This window comes from Anolis sagrei, chromosome 6 (genome assembly GCF_037176765.1).
Source record: "Anolis sagrei isolate rAnoSag1 chromosome 6, rAnoSag1.mat, whole genome shotgun sequence".
NCBI lineage: Eukaryota > Metazoa > Chordata > Lepidosauria > Squamata > Dactyloidae > Anolis > Anolis sagrei.
The window spans coordinates 101,087,455-101,098,132 of record NC_090026.1 but is presented as its reverse complement, the minus strand read 5'-3'; positions in this window follow the sequence as shown (position 1 = coordinate 101,098,132).

Sequence of the window (10,678 nt, the reverse complement as noted above, 5' to 3'; positions counted from 1 at the left end):
CCCGGCGCAGATCATCCACTAAGGCGACCAGGGCTGTCTCGGTACCATGCCCCGGCCTAAAGCCAGACTGTGCCGGATCCAGATAATCCGTGTCTACCAAGAATGCCTGGAGTTGTGAGGCCACCACACGTTCCAAGACTTTGCCCAAAAAGGGGAGATTGGAAACAGGCCGAAAGTTGACGAATTGAGTGGGGTCCAGTGATGGTTTTTTCAACGGCGGTTTTATTACAGCTTGCTTTAAGCTGGCTGGAATTTTGCCTTCCCGGAGGGAGGCATTAACCACCACCTTCACCCACTCGGCCAATCCCCCTCTGGCCTCCTTCAGAAGCCAGGATGGGCAGGGGTCTAGGATGCATGTGGTAGCTCTCATTCCTCCAAGCACCTTGTCCACATCCTCGGATTGAACCAATTGAAATGAATCCATCAAAACCGGACAAGCAGATGCTCGTGTTACATCCTCAGAGACTGCTGTTAATATGGTGTCCAGACCAGAGCGGATCAAAGCGACTTTGTCTGCAAAGAACTGAGCAAAGGCTTCACAGCGAACTGCCGAGTCATCAGGGCACCCATCCTGGATGGTGGGTTTTAAAAGGCCTCTGACAACTCGGAACAGTTCAGCCGGACGGTTCTTTGCAGACGCAATAGTAGCCGCAAAGAACGTCTTCTTTGCGGCTTTTATTGCCGCGGCATATGCCCTTAAAAAGGACACAAACCGTGTTCGATTTGGCTCGCTCGGATTCGAACGCCACACGCTCTCTAGTTCCCTCTTCTTTCGCTTCAACGCTGCCAGCTCCTCAGTGAACCAAGGAGCTGGTTTAGCTCGGCTACTTGAGAGGGGACGTTCTGGAGCGATCGTGTCTATTGCTCTAGCCATCTCCCCATTCCAGAGAGTGACCAGGGCATCGACAGGATCACCAACCGAGGCGGTGGGAAATTCCCCAAGAGCCGTCAGGAATCCATCCGGATCCATAAGCCTCCTGGGGCGGACCAACTTAATGGGTCCTCCACCTCTGCAGAGGTTAGGGGGTGCAGTTAGTCTAAAGCTGACCAGGTGGTGGTCGGTCCATGGCAACGGAGAGATGGATAACTCCTCAACACCGCCACCTTCCTCCCATCCCTGGCAGAAAACCAAGTCCAATGTGTGTCCAGCACTGTGGGTGGGGCCAGATACCTGTTGGGATAGCTCCATGGTTGCCATGGCAGACATGAAGTCCTGAGCCGCTCCCGATAAGGCGGTCTCGGCGTGGACATTGAAGTCCCCCAGCACAAGCAGCCGCTGGGACTCCAATGCCAGGTCCGAGTCCAGCCCCGCTAGCTCAGTCAGGGAGTCTGTAGTGCAGCGAGGTGGACGGTACACTAACAGAATCCCTAATCTGTCCCGGTCACCCACCCTCAGGTGGACGCATTCAAAATTTGTTGACTGCGGGATGGGGGCCCTGGTCAGAAGAATGGAATCTTTATAGACCACTGCAACCCCGCCTCCCCGCCCTCCGGATCTTGGCTGGTGCTGCACAGAGAAACCTGGTGGGCAAAGCTGGGTCAGATTCACACCTCCAGCTTCGTCCAGCCAGGTCTCCGTGATGCACGCCAGATCTGCACGTTCATCCAGGATTAAATCCTGGATGAAGGCTGTTTTGCCATTGACAGATCTGGCGTTCAACAGCACCACCTTCAATCCGGAGGGACCGCCATCCTGGTTACACCAATTTACCGTATCGGGAGACCGATTTGGAATTACTAAAGTTGTTGTACGGTCCCTAGGCCGAATTCGGGGTCTCCTTTTCCCGTATCTCCCCCTCCCCACCACGACTTCTATGGGGGCTCCCCAACCAACGGAACACCCTCCCTCCTCCATGACGCAATTCACATCCATAATTTCACCCCATGCTTTGCTGCTGCTTATCTGATTTGTTACCGATACAATTCGTTCTAGTTTTCCCTTCCATTCATTTCTTACCCGGACTCTGCTATTTCCAGAAATCTCCGATTCACTCCCCTCCTTACCTCCCCCACAAATAATTAACAGAAGGGTTAGCAAGTACCAGGTAATCGGGAACAGCATGAATGGTGGGTGGGTTGTAAACACAATCAACAAAGCTACCAAAGTTCTTAAAGTGCAGCAGGTAGTTGTATCAACCTCACAGTTCTTAAAGTGCATTAGATAGATGTTAAGCACTATCAATGGCGTTACCAAGTTCTTAAAGTGCAACAGGTAGTTGTATCAACCTCACAGTTCTTAAAGTGCAGTAGGTGAGTGTTAAACACTATCAATAGAGCTACCAAGTTTTTAAAGTGCAGCAGGTAGTTGTATCAACCTCACAGTTCTTAAAGTGCGATAGGTTTAACAAGATTGTTCTAAAGTGCTACAATAAGGTGCGTCATGGAGGACTGCTGATTTAAGTGCTAGAAGACTAGAACACTGGGTTAAAGTGCTAAGTTGAGCAGGGTAATGGACCAATAAAGTACAAATAGCAATTTAAAGTGCTGGAAAATTAAGGTGCTGAGAGATTAAAATGTTGGAATTATGCAGATTAACCACAGCACTCGGTATGTTGACAAAGATATTAAGGCAAACAGTTACAGGACAATAGACGACAGAAAGCGGATCCAGGGGTGGATGATATTGGTCCTTCCGGGACTAAAATTAACGTCTGCGGTGGTGGTCGTTGGCCACAGCCGGACAGTCCGATGGTAAGGGATGGCCAACACAGATGGACGACACAGATGGACAACACAAAAGATTGAGCAGCACAACGGTCGACACAGTAGATGATTAACTGGTCAACACACGTCAGGCAGCCTGAGTTGGAAAACACAGCATTCTCCACAACAAATTGAACAACACAAACGGTCGGCACAGAAGATGGTTAATTGGTCAACACACAATTAGGCAGTCTGTGGAGGCCTCCTTGCAGATTGCTGAGTCACACCCCACTGGAGGAGGCCTGGGCTGCTGGCTACCCACAAGGAGTCCTGGGAGCAGGCTGGAGATCTTTATTGCCCCTTCACAGCAAGCAGAGCAGACTCAGTCCCTGGCAGGCCTGTGGGCTCAGCTTTATAGATGTAGAGGCCTCTTTGAAGATGGCTGAGTCACACCCCACTGGAGGAGGCCTGGGCTGCTGGCTACTCACAAGGAGTCCTGGGAGCAGGCTGGAGATCTTTATTGCCCCTTCACAGCAAGCACAGCAGACTCAGTCCCTGGCAGGCCTGTGGACTCAGCTTTATAGATGTAGAGGCCTCCTTGCAGATTGCTGAGTCACACCCCACTGGAGGAGGCCTGGGCTGCTGGCTACTCACAAGGAGTCCTGGGAGCAGGCTGGAGATCTTTATTGCCCCTTCACAGCAAGCACAGCAGACTCAGTCTGTGTAGCATGCTTGGAATTCTCTAGAAAGCTTTTAGGCTCTTGTGGCTATAGTCCCACTCATCCTTCCCAAGAGGCATATAGCCAGTGGGAGGGACTGTGGCTTTAGTTCCTTTCATCCGCCACCACTGCAGCAGTGTTAGGCATCTCTCCATTTAGACTAGCTACATCCTTTGATTTAAGATTGTTTGATAACGGTTTTTGGTTTAACATTCAAATTTGGACTATTTTGTTGACCCTGGACTCTTTTTGACTACCTCTATTTACGTACTACTCTCTTTTCTTGACCCGGACACTTCATGGCTACTCTAAGTTTACTCACTCAAACCAGTATGTCTACTGCTCTGTTTAAGAAATGTGTATCCTGTGGGGGAAAGTTACCTGTCTCGGATGGACACACTATGTGCCTACTGTGCTGAGGGGAAACCTATTTGGTACAGACTTGCTCCATTTGTCTGGCTTTCATGCTGCAAGCCCAGAAAAATCACAAGGTGCAGCTAAAGCTGTTGCTATATGAAAAAGCCCTCCTCCCTCCATGCATCGGAGCCACCAGCTCCATTAGACACCCTCTCTGGGGAGCCTTTGCAACCAGACAGTGAGCCAACTGGGGCAGAGATGCCCAAGAGAAAACAGGCCAAATTTTGCTGGGCTTCCTCAGCCGGGAATGACTTTGAGTAGGTCAAAGGTGGAAAGAAGTTAAAAAGATGGAAGGCTGCTACCACTTTTCTTTGTTCATTGACGCCTCTTTTACTTAGTGCAGTGTTATCCTCTCAGCAGCAGTTTGCTTCCCCCAGAACTCTACCAATTGTGCCAAATGCAAACATGCAGGGGCAAGTGGCCACCACTTTGTCGTCATGGCCTCTGGGTGCAGTTCTGCTTCCCCTCATGGAGACAGTCCATGCACTGGTGGTACTGAAGCACACTATGTTTGCCACACCCTAAATGGCTGAGGCAGAGCTTGAAAGGCCAAGTGATGAGCCTGACTTAGGCCTAAGATGGCTTCCATGCCACCCATTGTGGAGGAGCCAGGCCAATGGTTTCACCGAACAACCTCTCAGTGCTCCTCTGTTTCCAGGCGGAGCTACTTCTCCAACTCTAGTTACCGATCTCCCGATGCTAGATCATGGTCCCCCTGGTCCTGGAGCCCCCTGAAGTATGCTTCCACGTATGAAAGGTTACTCCTCAGGCTGCATCATGGTTGAAACTGCTCATTTTGCTATTACAGCAAAAGGGAGTATGGAAGTCCTACCTTGAACTCGAGCACCGGGAGTATATCCATCACTCCCGAGTGAGCAATCTTACTAGTTTGGACCTATAGATGTCCCTAACCACAAGTCCCAAAGGAGGCAGCCCCCACTGATACCACCTAGCATGTTGAGACCTGTGAAGCCTCTGAGACTGAGGATGAGAATTTTCTGTTTGAGCCTGATGTTTCTGTGGGGGAAAGTGAAAGTGTTTTTTTTTTTTGAGATGATGGGAATGTTTAGGGTAGATCTGTTGTTGGGGAAACAGACAGTGATTCTCATGAGAAACAGCCAGGGATTGACTCTGAAAGGAATGTGGAGGAGACAGGAGGGTTACAGATAACCCAGCATTTGTTTACCGCTCAAAAGGTGTGAAACAGAGACAAATTTATTGTCGAAGGCTTTCATGGCTGGAATCACTAGGTTCTTGTGGGTTTTTTCGGGCTATAGAGCCATGTTCTAGAGGCATTTCTCCTGACGTTTCGCCTGCATCTATGGCAAGCATCCTCAGAGGTTGAGAAGGTCTGTTGGAAGTAGGAAAAATGGGTTTATATATCTGTGGAATGGCTGGGGTGGGGCAAGGAGCTCTTCCCTGCTGCAGTTAGGTGTGAATGTTTAGCTGATCACCTTCATTAGCATTTGAAGGCCTGCCTGAGTCTGGGAAAATCTGTTGCTGGGAGGTGTTAATCTGTGCCTGGTTTTTTCCTCTCTGTTGTTTAGCTGTTATAATTTTAGAGTTTTTTAATACTGGTAGCCAGATTTTGTTCATTTTCATGGTCTCTTCCTTTCTGTTGAAATTGTCCACATGCTTGTGGATTTCAATGGCTTCTCTGTGTAGTCTGACATGGTGGTTGTTGGTGTGGTCCAGCATTTCTGTGTTCTCAAATAATATGCTGTGTCCAGGCTGGTTCATCAGGTGCTCTGCTATGGCTGACTTCTCTGGTTGAAGTAGTCTGCAGTGCCTTTCATGTTCCTTGATGTGTGTCTGGGCGCTGCGTTTGGTGGTCCCTATGTAGACTTGTCCACAGCTGCATGGTATACGGTAGACTCCTGCAGAGGTGAGAGGATCCCTCTTGTCCTTTGCTGAACGTAGCATTTGTTGGATTTTCTTGGTGGGTTTGTAGATTGTTTGTATGTTGTGTTTCCTCATCAGCTTCCCTATGCGATCAGTGGTTCCCTTGAAGTATGGCAGGAACACTTTTCCTCTGGGTGGATCTTCATCTTTACTCTCGTGGCTTGTTCGTGGTCTTGCAGCTCTTCTGATGTCTGAGGTGGAGTATCCATTGGCCTGGAGAGCCCAGTTGAGGTGGTTCAGTTCATCTTGGAGGAGGTGGGGTTCGCAGATTCTTTTTGCACGGTCTGCCAAGGCTCAAGCTAAATACAAATGACAAACTGATCAGCTTCGATGTGGTATCTCTATTTACCATGGTCCCGGTAGCAGACACCATGGCACTCATCAACCAGAGGTTCCCAGAAGACATCACGGCTCTGTTTCACCATTGCCTTACCACCAGTTACTTTCAGTGGGACAATGAATTCTACGAACAGAAAGATGGAGTAGCTATGGGGAGCCCCCTCAGCCCGGTCATAGCTAACTTGTACATGGAACACTTTGAAGAACAAGCCCTGGAAACAGCAACCAAAAAACCCACGATATGGTTCAGATATGTGGATGACACCTTCGCCATTTGGAGCCATGGAGAAGAAGAACTCAACAGGTTCCTGGACCATCTTAACAGCATCCACCCAAACATCCAGTTCACCATGGAAAAAGAAAATGAAGGAAGACTGCCTTTTCTAGATGTCCTAGTCATCCGCAAACCAGATCAACAATTGGGTCACACCGTCTACAGAAAACCCACACACACAGATAGATATCTACATAAAAACTCCAACCATCACCCAAGTCAAAAAAGAAGCACCATTAAAGCCTTGGCAGACCGTGCAAAAAGAATCTGCGAACCCCACCTCCTCCAAGATGCCCCACCCCAGCCATTCCACAGATATATAAACCCATTTTTCCTACTTCCAACAGACCTTCTCAACCTCTGAGGATGCTTGCCATAGATGCAGGCGAAACGTCAGGAGAAATGCCTCTAGAACATGGCTCTATAGCCCGAAAAAACCCACAAGAACCTAGAGACAAATTTGCTGTTCCCAGAGACTGAAAGATAAACAAAGGGAACCCAGGTGTGAGAAAGTCTGATGTCATGGATAAGGGAGAGGATTCTTAGGGAACTAAAGTCAGTGTTTGGTGGGGAGGTCAATGTTGGATTTTCATGAGTCAAGTTTCCTGGCTTAGGAGCTCCAAATTATGAGTTCTTTTCTTGGGTCTTTATCTTGGTTTCCTGTGTAAATTCCATGCCTCCTGATCGGATTACAAATCTTGTTTCAGGTTTCAAGACTTTGGGATTATAGTCAAGTTCAAGTATCAAGTCTTTGGATTATGGCCATGTTCATGTTTTCAAGCTTATGGATATAATTTTAGTTTAAGTGCAACAACCCTTGGGTTATAATGTCTTGCCTTTGTCTTCAGTGATTTTTGATATTCATATTCAGAGATGACCATTGCTTTTTGTTAAGCTCCTGGAAATCTAGTTAAGGAATGTAACTTTGAAACAGCATTTGCATACTGGATTTTGCTGGTACTTTTTTGAATGTTTAGTCTGCTTATTTTGAACATTATTTTGAAACTGTTTTTATATACTCTTTTCTTAATAAACTTATTATTGTTGTTGATCTGTGTGGTATTCTCCTGAAGATCTCAGGGCCCAGGCAGGTTCATATAATGGAGTGTGATCAGCCAAATAACCTGGACATGAGCCCTGCCTTCCTGTTTTTAGACATTTTCTGAAAAATTGTCCATTTTGGAAGACTTTTTAAAATATAATGGGTAGCTGTGGTCTGAAAGTAGCATTGTGGAGTGGTTTGGATGTTGTTGGAGACAAGGGTTTGGGCAAGTCACACTCTCTCAGCTTCACGAAGGCAAAGGCATCAGAACAAATCTTGTCAAGAAACCCCCATGATGGATCACCATAAGTCAAGGCACAACAACAGTAACAAATGTTATTTTACTTATTTGATATGCCCCAGTCACTGTTTTTTATCTGTTCTTATATTTTATCTGATCTTTAATTTATACTCTTTTGGGTTGTACTGTAAATTATTCTGTTCAGATCTTTGGCCTTAACAAAACCATGAATTTATTGAGAGATAAATCTATTATTTTCTCAAAACTGATGAGGTTATCAAGTGGCTGTCTGCTTTCTAGAATGTGTTTAGATCATAATTAGCCCCTTAACATATTTTTAAAGGAGGTGTATTTGTTTTCTCTGTAGAGCAAGTAACAACAAGGACAACCACAATTCCCTCACAAACAGCTGCATCCTCAGAAAATTTCTACGATTGTAGCATTCAAATTCCCAGTCACTCTGGCTGTGTACACAATTATACATAAATTAACGAGAAATTCAAAGCACTGACAAAAATATAAAATCCCTCCAGCCAGGAGAATTATGTTATCTCCACTGTTTCTCCAAGATGAAGCTGTCACATCTCTTTGCTATGCACTTTCATCTCACCCTCATGAGTGCCTTGCTAATAAGCAGGCAAATTTCATGTCTATGGCACAGGCAGCGTGCTGGCACAAGTGTAAAAAAAAGTGCCTTAAGCAATGAATATATAATATCACACAAATGGAACCACCAAATAGTAGGATGCTTCAGAGGGCAATGAGGCATCCTTGACATGCATCCTGTTTTGAAAGTATTTAAAAGGGTTATATATATATTAATACTATACACACATACATCTACATATATCTGTATGGACATTAACAGTATTTTCAGCTGTACAGTATTTTCAGCTGTGACAAACCAGTATGACTACAATTCCATCTATGTGAATAAGGAAGAGTTACCATGCATGCCTTGTCTTTATGTTCCAGAGATAGTCTACCACCACTATATTTTAAGTTACCCTTGTATTGTGAATATATGCTTATACACTTTCCAGCTAGGTTAGAATTGGTGTGGTGTGGGGCCAAAGTGAGGGTATTTCTTCCCCAGTAATAATTTTAACCTCCAGATGGAATTTTCCTCCAGTTCCATGACTTCAAACCTTGCAGAAGTTGTAGCTTTGCAAGATATGCAGTGTTCTCTGTCTAGTGCAGATGCCGCATCATACTGCAAATCCTAAATTTCCATAGCATTGAGCCATGGCAGTTAAAGTGGAACAATATAAAAACCTGGAACTCTTATATTTGCTGTTTCTGCATTCCCTTGATATCTTTGCTTGCCTCTTTTTTCTTTTTCTTTGGATGCCTGCACTTTATTTCTAAATGTTCAACTGAAGTTCTAATTTACATAAATGCTAGAAATTTGGGGACCGAAGGAAAATTGGATTCAGTTAGGTAGAATTCTTATGAATGGCTCTTACATCCCCACCTGGCTGATATATTTATTCCTCTAGCCAGCATGTCAACGAAGCCAACTTTTAAACTAGTTTAGAAAAAGAATCAGTTTCATTTTCCAATTCAATGGGAAGGTTAAGAATCAAGCAGAGAAAGAATTCAGAAATAATGTGTGTGTGTGTGTGTGTTGTTGTTGTAGGCCATGTTCTAGAGGCATTCTCTCCTGACGTTTCGCCTGCATCTATGGCAAGCATCCTCAGAGGTAGTGAGGTCTGTTGGAACTAGGAAAATGGATTTATATATCTGTGGAATGACCAGGGTGGGACAAAGAACTCTTTTCTGCTGGAACTAGGTGTGAATGTTTCAACTGACCACATTGATTAGCATTGATGGCCTGGCAGTGCCTGGGGCAATCTTTTGTTGAGAGGTGATTAGATGTCCTTGATTGTTTCCTCTCTGTTGTTTGCTGTTGTAATTTTAAAGTTTTTAATACTGGTAGCCAGATTTTGTTCATTTTCATGGTTCCTCCTTTCTATTGAAATTGTCCACATGCTTGTGGATTTCAATGGCTTCTCTGTGTAGTCTGACATAGTAGTTGTTAGAGTGGTCCAGCATTTCTGTGTTCTCAAATAATATGCTGTGTCCAGATTGGTTCAACAGGTGCTCTGCTATGGCTGACTTCTCTGGTTGAAGTAATCTGCAGTGCCTTTCATGTTCCTTGATTTGTGTTTGGGTGCTGTGTTTGGTGGTCCATATGTAGACTTGTCCACAGCTGCATAGTATACGTTAGACTCCTGCAGAAGTGAGAGGATGCCTCTTGTCCTTTGCTGAAATTTGTGTGTGTGTTTTAAAAAACAAGTCATTAGCTAAATAATGTTAACAAGATCTTCAGAATAACCCAGGAAAACCCATAGCTTTTAGGTTGAAAAAGATCACTCTAGGGCCTGCTTAGAATAGCTTTAGTTTGATGTTACCCTTTCTCTTTCTGTGTGAAGAAGAAGGGAGTCGCTTACAGGCTGGGGTTGCTGGTGAATAAAATACAAACTACTGCATGATCATCCCCAACATGAACACAGAAGTATCAAAAGAAGGGGCAATAATCAAGTGCCCCAAACAGATAGCATTCCTCACCATCTGCCATGCTATCTAGGACTGTTGAGAGTTGCAAGTCATGATGTCCCCCCAGTCCTTGCTCTAGGGCAGTGGTTCTCAACCTGCTGGTCCCCAAGTTTTTTGACCTACAACTCTCAGAAATCCCAGCCAGGAGTTGAAGGCCAAAACATCCGGGAACCCACGGGTTGAGAACCACTGCTCTAGGGTAATCTACAAAGGGACAAGTCCATCACAATTCACAAGATGGGGAGCAATGGAGCATTGCACACAAAGCTCAGAGATGGATTAAAAGGACTCAGCACAGAGCTGTACTGATTTTCCTCTGCTTGGAAAAACAAGAATGCTCAAACTTAGAGGAAGCTATGATGAAAAATCCAAATCAGTTTGAGAAAGAATATATACATGTCAGCTATTGGCACCTCCTCCTGCTGTTCAAAGGCAACCAGTGTATCCTATGTTAGAGGGCTAGTGGATCAACTCCAGGATTTACTTCTAGAGCTTTAAATGAACTTTTCAAGGTGCTGAATCTTATTTCTAAATTTGTTTGG